Raw genomic sequence first — 17666 nt, forward strand, 5'->3', positions numbered from 1 at the left:
CTTTTCATTCCCCCTAGACTAACCCGGGTAACCTCAGCCCTCAACCCTCTGCTACTTGTCCATCAAGGAGCCTGAGGCATTACATCACTTGCTGTGTGGCCACCACAGGACCAATGGAGAAGGTTTCCAAGCTCCTGTGGGTTACGTCTTTCAGGTAGTGGGCTGTGAAGGTCGTCTGACGCTTCCACACGACCGCTTGCAATACCTGTACCACAGAAAAATTCTTCTTGAACGCCAGAGACTTTGCAATGCCTCTGACGTCATGAGCTCTGGGTCAGTTGGACAGAGGAGGATCTGGACATAGACCATATTCGATTACTTTCCTTATCCAGGAGGAAATAGTATTCCTCATGACCCTCCTCTTGACCTTACCCGTGCTGACAAAAGGTGCTCGTACACGGGGGCGAGCTCTTGCTGTTCTTTTTAAATAACACCTCAGACTCCTTACTGGACATAGTAAGAGTTAGTCTGGATCTTCGGTTACAGAACGAAGACACACTATCCGAAATGGGTCAAACCTGGAGTCCGGCACACCCGGATTTTGAGTCTTAGCTACAAACTCAGGGACGTAGTTGAGGATTACTTCCCCCCATCTCCTACAGTGGGAGACATCAGAAGATAGACCATGAAGTTCGCTGACTCTCTTGGCCGAAGCCAGAGTGAGCAGGAACACCGTCTTCCACGTGAGGTGGCGATCTGAGGCCTGGCGTAGTGGTTCATAGGGAAAGCCTTTCAGAGACCTGAGGACCCGAACCACGTTCCAAGGGGGAGGTCTTAGCTCTGCCTGGGGACAAGTAAGCTCGTAACTGCGTATGAGCAAAGAAAGTTCCAACGAGGAGGAAATATAGACTCCTTTCAGTCTAAAGGCGAGACTCAAGGCTGAGCGGTAGCCTTTGACTGCCGAGACCGAGAGGAGCATTTCTTCCCGAAGGTGTACAAGAAACTTGGCTACAGTTGGATCAGAGGCATCGAGGGGAGAGATACCCCTTCCACAACACCAGCCACAGAAAACTGACCACTTCGTCTGGTAGACTGCCTCTGTGGATCTCCTGAGGTGTCCAGCCATTCTTTTCGCAACCGGTTGCGAAAAGCCTCTCTGTGTGAGGTCGTGCTGGATAGTCTCCAGGCGTGAAGTCGAAGCGAGGCTACAGCTTTGTGGAAGATGTTGGCATGTGGTTGTCTGAGGAGGTCGTGCTGTGGAGAAAGTTCCCTCGGGATCTCCGTGAGGAGATGCAGAAGGTCCGGGAACCATTCTGCGTGATGCCATAGCAGAGCTATGAGGGTCATTTGCAAGTTGTTGCTTGCTCGTACCTGGTTGAGGACCTTTCTCATCAGACAGAACGGGGGAAACGCTTAAGCGTCCAGGTTTATCCACCGTTGTTGGAAAGCATCTTGCCAAAGAGCTTGGGGATCCGTGACTGGGGAGTAGTACAACGGAAGCCTGAAATTCAGGGCTGTTGCGAACAGATCCAGTCGGGGAACCCCACAAAGTCAGGACTTTGTTGGCTATCAGAGGATTCAAAGACCACTCGGTGCCAACTATCTGAGTCGCTCTGCTCAGCTTGTCTGCTAGCACATTCCTCTTGCCCGGAATGAAGCAAGCTGATAGAGTCACCGAGTTGTCTTCTGTCCATCTGAGTATCTCGACTGCAAGATGGCACAGCTGCTGCGAAAAGGTACCGCCGCTTGCTTAGATAAGCTACTACCGTGGTGTTGTCGCTCCTCAGCACGACGGAATGCCCCGCCAGGACCTGGTGGAACTCTTTGAGGGCCAGAAAGGCTGCCCTAATCTCTAAGAGATTTATGTGCTGGTACCTTTCTGATTCGGACCATTGGCCGGAGATGTAATGGTGCAGCACGTGAGCCCTCCACCCTTCTTTTGATGCATCCGAAAAAAGCATCAATTCCGGGGGAGAGATGAGAAGATCGACCCCTTTGCAGACGTTCGGCTCTGCCAGCCACCACCTGAGGTCCGACTGTTCCTCTAGCCCTATGCAGACTAGGTGATCCCGGGAATCGGAGTGTTGGTTCCACTGGGATTTTAGTCGCCACTGGAGGGATCTCATCCTCAGGCGACTGTTGGGGACCAGTCGGGTTAGGGAAGAGAGGTAACCGAGAAGGCGCAGCCAATACTGCGCTGGGAGCTCTTCCCGATTGAGGAAGACCTGTGCTATCTCCCTCAGTCTCTGGATCCTTTCATCTGATGGAAACGCTTTGTGCCTTAGGGTGTCTAATCGCATGCCTAGGTATCCCAGTTCTTGAGAGGGGAGCAGTTGAGACTTCGAGGTTTACCACGATCCCCAGATCCTGGCAAAACCTTAGAAGCTCGTCTTGGTGGCGGAGAAGGGCCGCCTCGGAGTCTGCCAGAATCAGCCAGTCGTCCAAGTATCTTAGGAGACGGATGCTGAGATGATACTAGGGCAAACACTCTCGTGAATACCTGGGGTGCTGTGGAAAGACGAAACACAGTACTGTACCCTGAACTGGTAATGCTTCCGATTGAACATGAATCTCAGATACAGTACTTCCTGGAAGACGGGTGAATTGGGATCTGGAAGTACTGTATGCGTCCTTCAGATCTAGAGTGCACATGAAGTCCTGGGGTCTTATCGCTTGTCTGACTGTGTCGGCCGTCTCCATCCTGAAAGGTGTCTGTTCTACAAACCTGTTCAGGGTCGAGAGGTCGATGACTGGTCTCCAGCCTCCAGACACCTTTTTCACAAGAAAGAGTCTGCTGTAGAAGCCTGGGGACCCGTCGAGGACCTCCTGGAGAGCGTCCTTCTCCAATGTGGACTGGACTTCTGCCCTGAGGGCAAACTCCTGTGCGGATCCCTTTGCACAGGAGTTCGATGGAATCGGCACTCGAGTCAGTGGAGGAAGAGGGTGTGAACGGGATACGATACCCTGAACGAATCACCTCGACCCTCCAGGGTTCGACCCCGTGGTGAAGCCACATCTGCCAGTGGCTTTACAGGCATCCCCCCACAGGTGGGCAAATGGGAGGATTGCCCGTCTTATTAGGACCGGCCTCGGCCAGATCCCTTCCTACCCTTTCCCCCACGTAAGGACTTTTTTCTGTGAAAGGCCTGCTTTGCACCCTTTTTTCCCTGCTGTTTTGGGTCTCTAGCCCTTTTCGGCTGTGGGTTTTGCTGTGCTTTCTGCTGTGGCTGGGAGGGGTAAGGTCTAGCTGTTAAGACCTTTTGGATGAGGGAGTCCTGACTGGACTTCCTACACCTCTCTGCCACCCGCTCGACATCCTCGGGATGGAACAAAGAATTGCCCTCGAAAGGAGCATTTCTCACGTCTCGCTACTTCGGCTTGAGGGAGATGTCTATAGAGTTTGCCTATGACAGCATCTCTCCTCTTCAGGATAGTGTTGGCCCAAAGGTTCACTACCTGGTGGGAGAGGAACTCGATGGCCCGAGTGCCAGACAATAGGAAAGTCTTTAAAGACTTCCTGGAGGACTCCCGAACCAGGTCTTTAGACCGCATCAATTGTCCTAAGGATCCTAGCCAGAAATCCAGCCACGAAGTAGCCTGCATGGCGTACTTCGCCACCTTTTCCTGGTTTAGGATTTCAGGCCGGAAAGGAGACTGAAGTCCCGTAAGTTTCTCGAAGGGGGTGCCCTTCGAGAGTGCCTCTATAGAGTGGTCAAGAGGCAGTATTGGAAGAGATTCCCCAAGGATCTCATAGTACCTCCTCTGAAACACATACGGAGGAGGTAGGAGCTTGGAGGAGGAGTTGGAGCAGAGAGAAGAGGTGGACCCAGTTACCTGGGACACTGCCTTCTGTTTGGCACTCTTCAACCCCTTTGACCAAGGCAAAGCTGCACTGGTCCTATGAGGTTTCCGAGTGCCGTAGAACTGGTCAAGGACAGTTTCTTTTCCATCTAGAGGGGCTGCCGATGGATCTGGAAGTCCATTGATGGAACGGATGCAGACTAGGACCTGACAGAAGGCGTGTTCCGACTCCTTCCTCTCATCCTCTGTAAGCTTAGGGCTAGCGGCTACTGGCAGAGCGTCGTCCTCGAGATCACTCTGCCCTTCCACGTCCGAGCTCTCATCCATAGGAGCCTGGAGTGGGTCGAAGTCGTCAACTATATAGACTGGGGATAGGGAGACTACCGGGGAGGTGCTCGCTTCCAGCTGCCTGGGAGGCAGTGAGGAAGAAAGCCTGGCCGAGGATTTGGGGATGGTGAACAAATCCTTCGGTTCCCTCCAACGAAGCCGGAGGTCCTCTGTCCCCAAGGGCCTAGAGGAATCCGTTGGCTTACGGGTGGAATGTAAGTCCATTGCCGTACGGGGTGAATCCCGTCCGGTCGCAGGTCGTGTCTCCTCAGACACTATCTCGACTAGTAAAGAACGGAAGGAGTCTCCATAGAAAGTAACCCTATCCTCCTTGGAAGGCGAAGGACGAATCCTTTTCCTTTCCCCCTTTGGCCTGGCCTGTGTCGTCTTGAACTGCAGGGGGCTACCCTGAGGTTTATGCCTAATCTCCTCCAGAGGTCTTTAGCGAGGGGATGATCGTCTCCCCTTGTCTGAAGGACCCGCCTGTGCGGGAACTTCCGACCTCCTCCTAGGATCGGAGGGAGGAGAGGACCCTTGGAAGAGAGGAATGAATGAATGATTTAAAGTTTTCAGGCATCCTGACATCTAAGGTCATTGACGCCGGTAACATTTAATTTATGTATACAAAAATAAAAAATGAAACAAAATAAAAAATTAAAGAGTATTCAATTAAAATCATAAAAATTGAATGTCATAAAAGTTAAATATTTTTCACAAGACCTGCTTCTGAAAGAAATCTAAAAATGCCACTTGCATGGTAGGACACATCATTTCCAAGAATCTTGGCAAGGATGAACCTGCCACCCTCACCTCGAGCCTCAAACAAATATCTATTCCGCAAGTTGTTATAATTGGGGCATTCGGTCAACAAATGCCTTACTGTTAGAGGTACCAAACAGTTGTCACAATACGGTTGGTGTTGGCCCTTCAGCAGAAACTCGTGTGTCAACCGAGTGTGACCAATACGGAGACGACAAAGAGACTTCTCCCATTTTCGGGGCATCATATTATACCTCCAAGGAGATATGTCATTTGTTACTTCCCTCATTTTATTGCCATTTTGACTATCCCATTGCTGTTGCCATTTATTGCAAACCAATTTCTTGATGTCAGGTAAGAAATCATTACAGGGAATGGGATACCTTCTTGGCAGCAAATCGGATGCAGCCTCCTTAGCCAGTGAATCTGCCTTCTCATTCCCAGACACACCTACATGTGCTGGAACCCAACAAAATTGAACTGTTATACCTCTCCGTCCAATAAGGAAAAGCCATTCTAAAATCTTTAAAACTAGAGGGTTATTAGAATTAAAAACTTCCATAGCTTGAAGGACACTCCTTGCATCACTAAAAATTGTAAAATTATCCTCCTTCTCCAACGCTACTTTCTCAATAGCGGTTAATATGCCATACAGTTCGGCAGTAAATATGGAAGCGGTCAGAGGAAGTGCACCTCTACAATTAAAACCATTACTATGTACTCCAAATCCAACGCCAGCATCAGATTTGGAGCCATCAGTATAGATAAAAGTTGATCCTCTATGTTCTTTAACATGTTCATTAAAAAGAGACCTGGCTTCTATGTCTGACATATTCTTCTTATCTCCAATAAAATATTTACAAAAAGATATCTCTGGTAACTTCCATGGAGGCGTTGATGATACCTTGAATGGAAGTACCTTATTTCTAATTATATCCAGACTATTTAATAATCGTTTCACCCGAAAGCCATAAGGTTGAGGAGATTTTGGGTGCAACTCAAAGTATGATGCGTGTCTTACAAGTCTTGCAGTCTGAAAGGCTAGAGAGCTAGGGAGTCTTTGCAATCTAAACCAATACCGAAGAATGGAAGACATTCGGTAAAGGTCTAGAGGTAACTCTCCAGCATCAACAAGGAGACTTGGGATAGGGGAGGTTTTAAAAGCTCCAGTAGATAATCTAATGCCTGCATGATGTATCGAGTCTAATATTTTTAACCGGCTTGGGGTGGCTGAAGAATATACCTCGCAACCATAACTAATTTTGGAAAAAATCAAGGCCTTGTATAATTTTAAAATAGTATTGCGGTCTGCCCCCCATGATGTATGGGACAATACTTTTAAGATATTCAGAGCTTCAACACATTTAGCTTTTAGCGCTTTTAGGTGAGAAACCCATGTAAGTCTACAGTCAAATATCAAACCTAAAAATTTGGTTTCCGATACACATGGTATCCGTTGACCTTTAATGTATATATCCGGGTCTGGATGTACTCCCCGGATACGACAAAAATGGACAATGGTAGTTTTACTTGTCGAGAACTTAAATCCATTCATGTCAGCCCACTGGATAATTTTATCAATAGAGAGTTGGATTTTTCTCTCAACCATTGCCATTCTAGTGCCAGCAAATGATATTGAGAGATCATCCACAAATAATGTTGAGAGAACATCCTGGGGAATGGCTGAGGATATCCCATTAATTGCTAGTGCAAAAAGGGTTACACTCAGCACACTACCCTGAGGAACTCCTCCTTCCTGGCACTTACTCTCTGATAGAGTTTCCCCCACTCTCACTTGAAAAACTCTACGTGAAAGAAATGCCTGAATAAATAGTGGCAGCTCTCCTCTCAATCCCAATTCATGAATGGTTTTAAGAATACCATATCTCCATGTGGTATCATATGCCTTTTCAAGGTCAAAAAATACTGTAACATGGTGCTGTTTAGAAGCAAAGGCTTCACAAATAGAAGACTCTAGTCGTATCAACACATCAGTCGTTGAGTGCATTTTTCGGAATCCACATTGAATCGGTGATAAAATACCTTTCTTTTCAAGGTACCATATCAGCCTTGCATTGACCATCTTCTCCATGATTTTACATAAACAAGATGTCAATGCAATAGGACAATAGTTTGCTGCTAAAAACTTGTCTTTACCGGGTTTTAAAAAGGCTAAAATAATGGCTAGTTCCCAAACACTTGGGTAGCTATGATCATGCCATATTCTATTAATAATGCTTAAAATAAATAGCTTTGTATTAAAATGTACATGTTTAATCATTGCATATGGAATTCCATCGGGTCCAGGGGCTGTATCGTTGCAATGAGCAAGTGCAGAATCAAATTCTCTTTCAGTGAAAGGAGAATTATACGACTCTTCCCTTCTTGTTGCAAAAATGTTATTTTCATTAGTAAAATAAATTTTTGAATATACTTACCCGATAATCATGTAGCTGTCAACTCCGTTGCCCGACAGAATTCTACGGAAGGGATACGCCAGCGATCGCTATACAAGAGGGGGGTGTACTCACAAGCGCCACCTGTGGCCAGGTACTGCAGTACTTCTTGTTGACACCACTTCAATTTTTCCTCGGTCCACTGGTTCTATGGGGAGGAAGGGTGGGTCAATTAAATCATGATTATCGGGTAAGTATATTCAAAAATTTATTTTACTAATGAAAATAAAATTTTTCAATATTAAACTTACCCGATAATCATGTAGCTGATTCACACCCAGGGAGGTGGGTGAAAACCAGTGTACATGTATATCAAGAAGCTAAGTATCCCGTATTTCATATTATCAGTTATTCAAAATAACAATGAAATTACAAGTACCTGGTAAGGAAGTCGACTTGAACCATTACTCTGCCTTTAATAAGTTCGTCTTCCTTACTGAGCGCAGCGTTCCTCTTAGGAGGCTGAACAACTCTAAGGTGCTGAAGTATCAAGGGCTGCAACCCATACTAAAGGACCTCATCACAACCTTTAACCTCGGCGCTTCTCAAGAAAGAATTGACCACCCGCCAAATCAACAAGGATGTGGAAGGCTTCTTAGCCGACCGTACAACCCATAAAAAGTATTCAAGAGAAAGGTTAAAAGGTTATGGGATTATGGGAATGTAGTGGCTGAGCCCTCGCCTACTACTGCATTCGTTGCTACGAATGGTCCCAGGGTGTAGCAGTACTCGTAAAGAGACTGGACATCTTTGAGATAGAATGATGCGAACACTGACTTGCTTCTCCAATAGGTTGCATCCATAACACTCTGCAGAGAATGGCTCTGTTTGAAGGCCACTGAAGTAGCCACAGCTCCCACTTCATGTGTCCTTACCTTCAGCAAAGCAAGGTCTTCTTCCTTCAGATGAGAATGTGCTTCCCTAATCAGAAGCCTGAATAGTAAGAAACTGAGTTCTTAGAACTTGGAAAAGAAGGTTTCTTGATAGCACACCATAAGGCTTCTGATTGTCCTCGTAAAGGTTAAGACCTTTTTAGATAGTACCTAAGAGCTCTAACTGGGCAAAGTACTCTCTCCAGTTCATTCCCCACCAAGTTGGACAGGCTTGGGATCTCGAACGACTTAGGCCAAGGACGTGAAGGAAGCTCGTTTAGCAAAAACCGAGCTGCAAGGAACATGTAGCCGTTTCAGATGTGAAAACAATGATCCTGCTGAAGGCGTGGATCTCACTTACTCTTTTAGCTGTTGTCAAGCACACGAGGAAAAGAGTTTTTAATGTGAGGTCCTAAAAAGAGGCTGATTGGAGAGGTTCAAATCTTGATGACATAAGGAACCTTAGGACCACGTCTAGATTCCAGCCTGGAGTGGACAACCGACGTTCCTTTGAGGTCTCAAAAGACCTAGGGAGGTCCTGTAGATCTTTGTTGGTGGAAAGATCCAAGCCTCTGTGGCGGAAAACCGCTGCCAACATACTTCTGTAACCCTTGATCGTAGGAGCTGAAAGGGATCTTACTTTCCTTAGATATAACAGGAAGTCAGCAATCTGGGTTACAGTGGTACTGGTTGAGGAAACTGCATTGGTCTTGTACCAGCTACGGAAGACTTCCCCTTGAGACTGATAGATTCTGAGAGTGGATGTTCTCCTTGCTTTGGCAATCGCTCTGGCTGCCTCCTTCGAAAAGCCCCTAGCTCTTGAGAGTCTTTCGAAAGTCTGAAGGCAGTCAGACGAAGAGCGTGGAGGTTTGGGTGTACCTTCTTTACGTGAGGTAGACGTAGAAGGTTCACTCCTAGAGGAAGAGTCCTGGGAATGTCGACCAGCCATTGCAGTACCTCTAAGAACCATTCTCTCGCGGGCCAGAGCGGAGCCAACCAACGTCAGCCGTGTCCCTTTGCGAGAGGAGAACTTCTGAAGTACCCTGTTGACAATCTTGAACGGCGGGAATGCATACAGGTCGAGATGGAACCAATCCAGCAGAAAAGCATCCACGTGAACTGCTGCTGGGTCTGGAATCGGAGAACAATACAACAGGAGTCTCTAGGTTATCGAGGTAGCGAACAGATCTATGGTTGGCTGACCCCACAGGGCCCAAAGTCTGCTGCAAACATTCTTGTGAAGGGTCCACTCTGTGGAGATGACCTGACCCTTCCGGCTGAGGTGATCTGCCATGACATTCATACCGCCCTGAATGAACCTCGTTACCAGCGTGAGCTTTCGATCTTTAGACCAGATGAGGAGGTCCCTTGCGATCTAGAACAACTTCACGAAAGAGTCCCTCCCTGCTTGAAGATGTAAGCCAGGGCTGTGGTGTTGTCAGAGTCCACCTCCACCACTTTGTTAAGCTGGAGGGACTTGAAGTTTATCAAGGCCAGAAGAACCGCCAACAACTCCTTGCAATTGATGTGAAGTGTCCTTTGCTCCTGATTCCATGTTCCCGAGCATTCCTGTCCGTCCAAAGTCGCACCCCAGCCCGTGTCTGATGCGTCCGAGAGGAGACGGCGGTCGGGTTTCTGAACAGCCAAAGGTAGACTTCCTTGAGAAGAAAGCTGTTCTTACACCACGCGAGAGAAGACCTCCTCTCTTCGGAAACAGGAACTGAGACCGTCTCTAGCGTCATGTCCTTTATCCAGTGAGCAGCTAGATGATACTGAAGGGGGGGAGGTGGAGTCTCCCTAACACGATGAACAGGGCCAGCGATGAAAGTGTCCCTGTTAGACTCATCCACTACCTGACTGAGCATCGGTTCCTTCTCAGCATGCTCTGGATGCATTCTAGGGCTTGGAAGATCCTTGGGGCCGACAGAAAAGCCCGAAAAGCTCGACTCTGAAGATCCATACCCAGGGAGACAATGGTCTGGGATGGGACGAGCTGAGACTCCTCAAAATTGACCAGGAGGCCCAGTTCCTTGGTCAGATCCATAGTCCATCTGAGAATCTCCAGACAGCGACGACTTGTGGGAGCTCTTAAAAGCCAGTCGTCTGACGGAGCCGGACACAAGATCATGGTACTGCTGCACAGTCTGTGAACTGTCAACCATGGGGAAGCGAGGAAGTACAGTGACAACCCGAAGCTGTCTAGACTGTCTGGGTCGTACAGACAACTCCTTATCGGGTTGCTGAGGTTGCCGCACTGCGTCACAACAAGTCACTTCTGCTGGTTGTTGAACGTCTTCCCAGTGACACACTGACTCCGTAAACAAAAAATCCTTTAACAAGGACTAAGCTTGGACTGCATGTCTTGCAACACAGATCAAGGTCTATGGGAGCAGGTGTGGTAACAGACGGGGTTAGTGACTGAAGTGGAACCATTACCTTCCCTGGAAGCATGTTATGCTTAAATAAAAGTCCATAGGAGGCTACGCAGCTAAAGGCTCCTCTCCAAATGACAGAGTCCTCAAGGGAATATCAGAAGGAGGGAGAAAAGCACTTTCTCATCTACAGGGACCATATCCGAGAAAAGCTAAGTTCTCTCAGTGAGGGTTTCACTGGTGCAAAAGCAGCAGACTAGAAGGCAACGTTATGAAACTGCTTGACAGTCTAGTGAGTTGGCAACAACCAAAGATGTGTGACTGAGAAGCATGCGGTAAGGTATGCAGAGCATGTTGTATGCAGAGCATGCTGTATGCAGAGTATGCTGTATGTAGAGCATGCTGTAAGGTAAGCAGAGCGTGTTGCATGGCGTGTAACATTTCTCAGAAATTCCATGACCAGTGCTAGAGTGAGTAATATCGCATTACTGTCCATTGAAAGTGCACGTGCCGAGGGATTTGATTTAGACTGTTTTGTTGATGAATTTGATAGCCGGCATGATAATCGTAGAACTAAGCTGCACTAAATGTACTATAATCTACTTCACCTCAGGAAAGGGAAACTCGCCCTGTTGGCAACACTGCATTACTTCATGCATGCTTGCATGGGGTTTTAATATCAACATAATATTTACCTTACATTCATAACTCATGATTCATTTTTGTTTTGAAGATATTTTTGCCATATTTTGCGATTTTGTTAAAAATATATTGCAAGGAATACATATATATTTTTATATTAAGTAATACAAATAACCTCCATTATCATAATGTTTGTGTAGGCATACATGTATCTGATTACAAATGCAAGTTATGAAAGTAATGAGGTGTTATTATTGTCATTTGTTATTTCCAAGTTGAATGGGAAGAGGCTCAAGTTGAGGAGAAAGTGGCAGATGCATGCGTTGAGGTGGCTGACTCATAGCATGAGGTTGCTGCCTCAAGAGTTGCGCTTGCTGTAAGGGTTGCGGATGCGCAGTAGCAGGTTCCTGAGGTGTGAGCTGCGAGATTTGAGGTAGCGGCTGCGCAGAACGCAGTTCTTGTCTCGCGAGTTGAGGTTCCTGAGGTGCTAGCCTAAGGAGTTGAGGCTCTCGCCTTGTTGAGGTCGCTGCAGCGAGTGCTGAGGTGGCTGCCTCATTGATGGAAGAGGTTGTCGTACCTCAAGAGATTGTTGCCTCGCTGGTGGAACCGCAAGCGGAAGCGGAGGAAGTAAGGCATAAGATTCCTGCTCCCATTGCTGAGGTTGCCTTAAGGAAGGCGGAGGTTGCTGCACACCGCTGGTAACTGGCAACTCAGTACGCGGTAAGGTATCCTGAGGAACCTCAACATCGTACGCCTGGCAGACTGGACTGCGGTGAGGCGGAGCGATCGCAGGAGGAGGTGTAACCTTCTCAGCCTGACACTCACGCATTAAGACCGCAAGCTGTGATTGCATGGACTGCAGCAAAGTCATCTTGGGGTCGGCAGACGCTAAGGTCTGCTGAGGCAAAGCCTTAACAGAAGATGAGGTCTGTTGCGGCATCACCTTACCTCTCTTAGGAGGTGTGCAGTCACCTGATGACTGCGGAGAGTCAGAGCTAACCCAATGACTGCATCCGGGTTGTTGAACTCTAGAGGTCTGGACTTTACGTTTAAGAGGTCTTGAGACCTGAGTCCAGCGTTTACTCCCCGAAATTCTTCTGCAGACGAGTAAAATAAGGGCTCAATCGTCTGCGGGTGGGAGTGACGGTCTCTGTAAGACACGCCCGCAACCACCGAGGGTACTTCTGTGCGCCGATCAAGGCCTGCCGAACCCTTTTGCCCTTCGACATTGCTTCTCCCCTGGGCTTGGGAGCTTGCAAGAGGTCCCGGACTGGGAGGACGACTGGCACGCACAGAAGTACCCTCACGCACAACACTGACACACTTTGCGCTAATCACTTATCACTTTTGAATTTCTGTTTGCACTTATTTCACTGAACTCGAAACTTTAAGTGGTTTGTACCTGAAACACGCAATTCTATCCTTCCTTAAAAGTTAGTAATTGCGAAAACAGAATTACAATGTAACAGAAAAATCTAATGAAAGATAAATAATTCAGTGGCTGGAAAGAGACTAAACACTAGATCAAATAAACTACGTTTAAAATCTCTCACCGCATAAAGCTTGAGAACAAGAATAAACTCTAGAAACGTTTACCTTCTTCCCCTAAAGAGACTAGGGAGAAGAGCAAAAACGATAACAACGTTACTCGCTTGAACGAAACGTTTATCCAGCTCTCTCTCCCTCCGTCTCTATCTCTCTCTCTCTCTCTCTCTTGACTTAGAACCTGAGAGAAGAGCCCAATCATATATACTCGTTAAAACATATTATTGTTAAAGGAAAAAAACAAAGATTTCCCAAATAAAAAGTTCCTTTATTAGAATTAAAACCATTAAGCTAAGAAAGAATGAACAAAACGCTATAAACGGTTTACTCTTACTGCAACGTGAAACCGTGAAAATTCTCTCTCTATCGTAACGATAGAGCGCAAGTTGAACGTTCTGAACGTCAACAACTGCGAGACAAAACAAAACGTTAGTTCAACTTTGAAACAGTACGAGACTATCAAAGAAATTCTTTCAAAAACATTAAAATAGCATAATATGTTAACAGGTAAAACCGAAATGACGGGCTCAATGTTAATTAACTTCGGTACAAGAAAAGACCGCCTACTATTAGGAAAGGTCGAATATAAACAAATATAAAAATTAATTTGAATAAATTTATAAAAAATTTATAAAAAAGGAAGTTAATCGAAGAGGCCTATAAAAGGCGGAGAGATATAAAATAAATCTATAACTTTTGTTAAGCAAAATTAAGAAAGAGAGTCTATACTCTCTTAGACACCAACACTTCCGTCTAAGGGAAGGGTCGGCCATTTAAAGGTGAAAGAGAGTTCATACTCTCTTCGTCACCATAATTAATCAAATTAATTCCAAAAGCTAGCTAAGCTAATAATAAAACTTCCTGAATAGCGAAAGCTGAAATCTTAGAGCAATACTTCACCAAAAACCGTGAACAAGACTCCAAAATTATAAGCGTATCCATGAACGTCTTGCCGGAAGCACGACAGAGGAAAAATTGAAGTGGTGTCAACAAGAAGTACTGCAGTACCTGGCCACAGGTGGCGCTTGTGAGTACACCCCCCTCTTGTATAGCGATCGCTGGCGTATCCCTTCCGTAGAATTCTGTCGGGCAACGGAGTTGACAGCTACATGATTATCGGGTAAGTTTAATATTGAAAATTTAAAATTTTCTTTTCTTCAGTGCTCCTATACTGGTGACCAGGGGCTCCTTCACACTTGCTGGATACATTTGAAAAATGATTAGCCAGGGCATTGCTAACTTCATTTGCTTCAGTTACATACTGGCCATTCACCTTCAACACTGGTGGTGGGTTGGGGGTGAATTTGCCAGCTATCTTTTTTACTTTCCTCCACACAGAAGATGGTGGTGTTCTACTGTTAATAGAGGAAACAAAAGACATCCATGACTGGCGCCTTGCTTCTTTCATGGCACGACGGAACTGTGCTCTACATTTCTTGTACATAGTTAAATTCTCATCAGTTCTGCGTCTACGCAATCGTGTTAGAGATCTTCTTGTGGCTCTGTGGAGTGCAGTTAGTTCTGAAGACCACCACGGGACTGGTCGTCGTTTGAATAACCCTGTTGTTTTGGGAATTGAATTGACTCCTGCTGTATGAAGAGTTCCATTCAGTAGGTCTATGGCATCATCAACACTTTCAAACTGTTCTGCTCTCCCTTCGATTTCACTTAGCTCGGAAAATTTAACCCAGTCTGCCTTGTCTAGATTCCAACGTGGCGATCTTTGCAAAGGCGGACCCTTGTTGGTGTTTATAATGATTGGTGCATGATCACTAGTATGCCAATCATCTAATGTCCTCCAATCAAAATCAAGAAGGCAGTTAGAGCTTGCAATTGAAAGGTCAATGCATGACAAAGTACCTGTCTGAACATGGAAGTGTGTGGGCTCTCCTGTATTAAGGAGTCCCACATCCTCATTCTCCACAATTGATGAGATAATATTGCCCCTTGTGTTGGCCAAAACATCACCCCATAAAGGATGTCTACCATTCATATCTCCCAGTAAGAGAAAAGGTTGAGGGAGTTGTTGAATGACCTCTGCTAAATCATCATATAAAATATTATCATTTGGAGGTAAGTACAGAGAGCATATTGTATATTTTCTCCCTATATCAATTTGTACAACAACTGCCTGCAGGGTTGTACGTATAGACATGGGTATTTGGGGAACATCTCGACGAATGTACATGAGACTTCCGCCATGGCTCCCTGCTTGTTGATTATATGGTGTTCTATAGCTAACATACTCTCGAGGACTAGGAGTGTTAGAATCAAGCATACTTTCCTGTAGACATACAATTATGGGGGAATGCTCATGAATTAGGAGCTTAAGTTCTTCATATTTCGCCCTCAAACCCTGACAGTTCCATTGCAAAATGGAGGAGAAAACTATGGATTATTTCTGGAAGACATCTTGGATGAGGTCTTCCCATTAGAAGTTTTTAATGTAACATTATTACCAGTAGGTTTCTTCAGAGGTGGTCTTGTTATGTTGGGTTTAACGTTGGTGATTTTCTTTGTATTCTTTTTATCTATTTGTTGAGGTGGATGGTGGACCTCAACTTGAATTTCTGATTTATTCAGTCCATCTTCTGGTTCATTAGAAACATCAACAGACAAAACATCAAATTTATTTGATGTCATAACCTTAACATTTCTAATGGAGGGTGGAGAGAGAGATGGAGGTCTCTCTCTTTTGCGATTAATAGATGGTGGGATTCGAGGTTTTTGCACCTTTCCCACAACAGGTGCATCAGGTAAGTTAGTCTTAAGTGGAACCTCCATCAGATCAGGCAAGGACATGGCCTGAGAGAGGTTTGTATTACTTTTTGTAATGGCGGCTGAAGGCTGTACAGCAATGGGCAATGACCTAGTGTTAATACACCGTGGTAAAGCCTCAGGAGGTGATATGGTTACCTCGTTATTTGACATTTTGTCAGATAGTATACTTTTTTTTGAGCTATTGGCAGTGCTAGGTTGGTTTGATTTTAATGCCTTAGCATATGTATTTGATTTATTTAATAGTCTTTTGGCATGGGTCACACTTATGTGTTCTAAGTTTGATTTGTTGAGGGCAGCTTCCTCCAACTTATATAGCTCGCAGATCTTGTCTGTGGATTTGTGATTCGAGCTGCAATTTAAACACCTGGCTCCAAGTGCACACTCTCCATGGTAAGATTTGGAGCAAATACCACACATCTTCTCATTTTTGCAAACTTTGGACGGGTGCCCAAATTTAAAACAATTAAAGCATTGCAATGGCTTCTGCTTGAAGGGTCTTACTTTAATCCTTTCGTTCTCGATAATAATATGAAAAGGTACATCAGCATCCTGGAACGTAAGGATTATCATTGATGTACCTGGGACTTTATGAACTTTCCAAACATTTAATGGACACATGGCCAGTATCTCCTCCTCTGTAAAATCATATAGATCTCTGTTAAAAACTACGCCCCTTCCATAGCTAAAATTTAGGTGGGGTTTGACATCTAACTTAATGACATCATTATTTATTTTCATATTGGACAATATTACCGACTGTGTACTGGATTTGGCATGGATAAGGAAACTATTTTTTCCGAAACGAGATATATCGCCTGGTGCAATAGTTCCTACTTTTTTCTGAATCAATTTGCATATTTTAAAATAATTCCCTGTAACCCCCTTTGATTCAGCTATAAGCCACATTGGTGATTTTGGATTTCTCTGGGAGGGCATGACTAAATCTGCGCCTTTTTCCAACCAATCGGCAGGCCTGTACACATCTAAATCTTTTGGTACCTTATCGCAGAGAGCAGCCGCGACATTCAAGTTATTAATTTTAATATTATTCAAATTACTTATTGCACTAAAGGCTTCGTCATAACTACTATAAGATATCCATGAATCCCAAGTTTCAGCTTCAAGTTTCATCCTTATTTCTTTTATGCATCCATAGCATTCAAATGCTTTACATAGATCATCATAGTTTGTTTCTATTGAAATTTGTGTAACATGGAGGATTCGAAGTTTCCTCGTGTTACCCAAATTACTCGATTTAGAAATATCAGTAGAATGGTCCTTTCCCGTTCCGAGGTCATCAACAGAGCTATCCCTTATCACATTAGCAGAGGTCGTCAACAGTGCCGGGGGAGAGTCAGCGTATCCAGGGGATGGGGGTTCGTTCCTTAAAGAATCCATTATACTAAAGAGAGGGAAAAGAGTTAGTTTGATGTACCTGCTCGAGAATGTTAGGCCATCACGCGTCGGAAAGGAAATTTGCACTCTCCACTATCGGCACAATGAGAGTATACTTCCCAGATGGTCCACTCCATACCCTACCCGAAGGATAGCATCAAAACAGATATAGAGGCACAGGTGTAAGCTGAACCCGCCTGTTAGGACTGAGACCAAGAAATTATGGAATCATCCTCCCCATATCTATAATGACGGGCTTCCGGCCAAAAGCCGAGAGTCCTACCCCAAGCATTGGATCCCCCTGGATTCCGAAGACCCAACACTTGAGAATAGTTCCGCCAAAAAGGTCCAAACCATCTTCGGGATAACTGAAATCATCCAATACTCTCACATATAGCTTTGAATGCAAACACCTCCCAACCGCGATACCTCCTCCCACTCATCAAAGCAGGCAGCAATAAAGGATGTATGAACATCCCCGCCGGGGCTACAATGGATGTAAAAACATCCAAGCCATAGGAAAAAATAAAAAAAAAAATATTAAATATATATGTACATAATATATACACACATATGAGGGAAATTTTTCTCATAGAGTTTGGAAAGCAAGACTAAAGAAAGTTTGTGAAATTAGGATACGGTCGAAGTAATATTGAGAAAAAGAAAAAGGTAAAAGAGAGAAATTTAGATTCGAACTGGGGAAGCAATTTCCCCAAGTTCGAGAGCCCTCTTGCCCGTCACCAAGTTTCAGCACGGGAATGAAATGCCGTGCTGAA

Source organism: Palaemon carinicauda, chromosome 13 (assembly GCF_036898095.1).
Source record: "Palaemon carinicauda isolate YSFRI2023 chromosome 13, ASM3689809v2, whole genome shotgun sequence".
In the NCBI taxonomy this organism is placed as follows: Eukaryota; Metazoa; Arthropoda; class Malacostraca; order Decapoda; family Palaemonidae; genus Palaemon; species Palaemon carinicauda.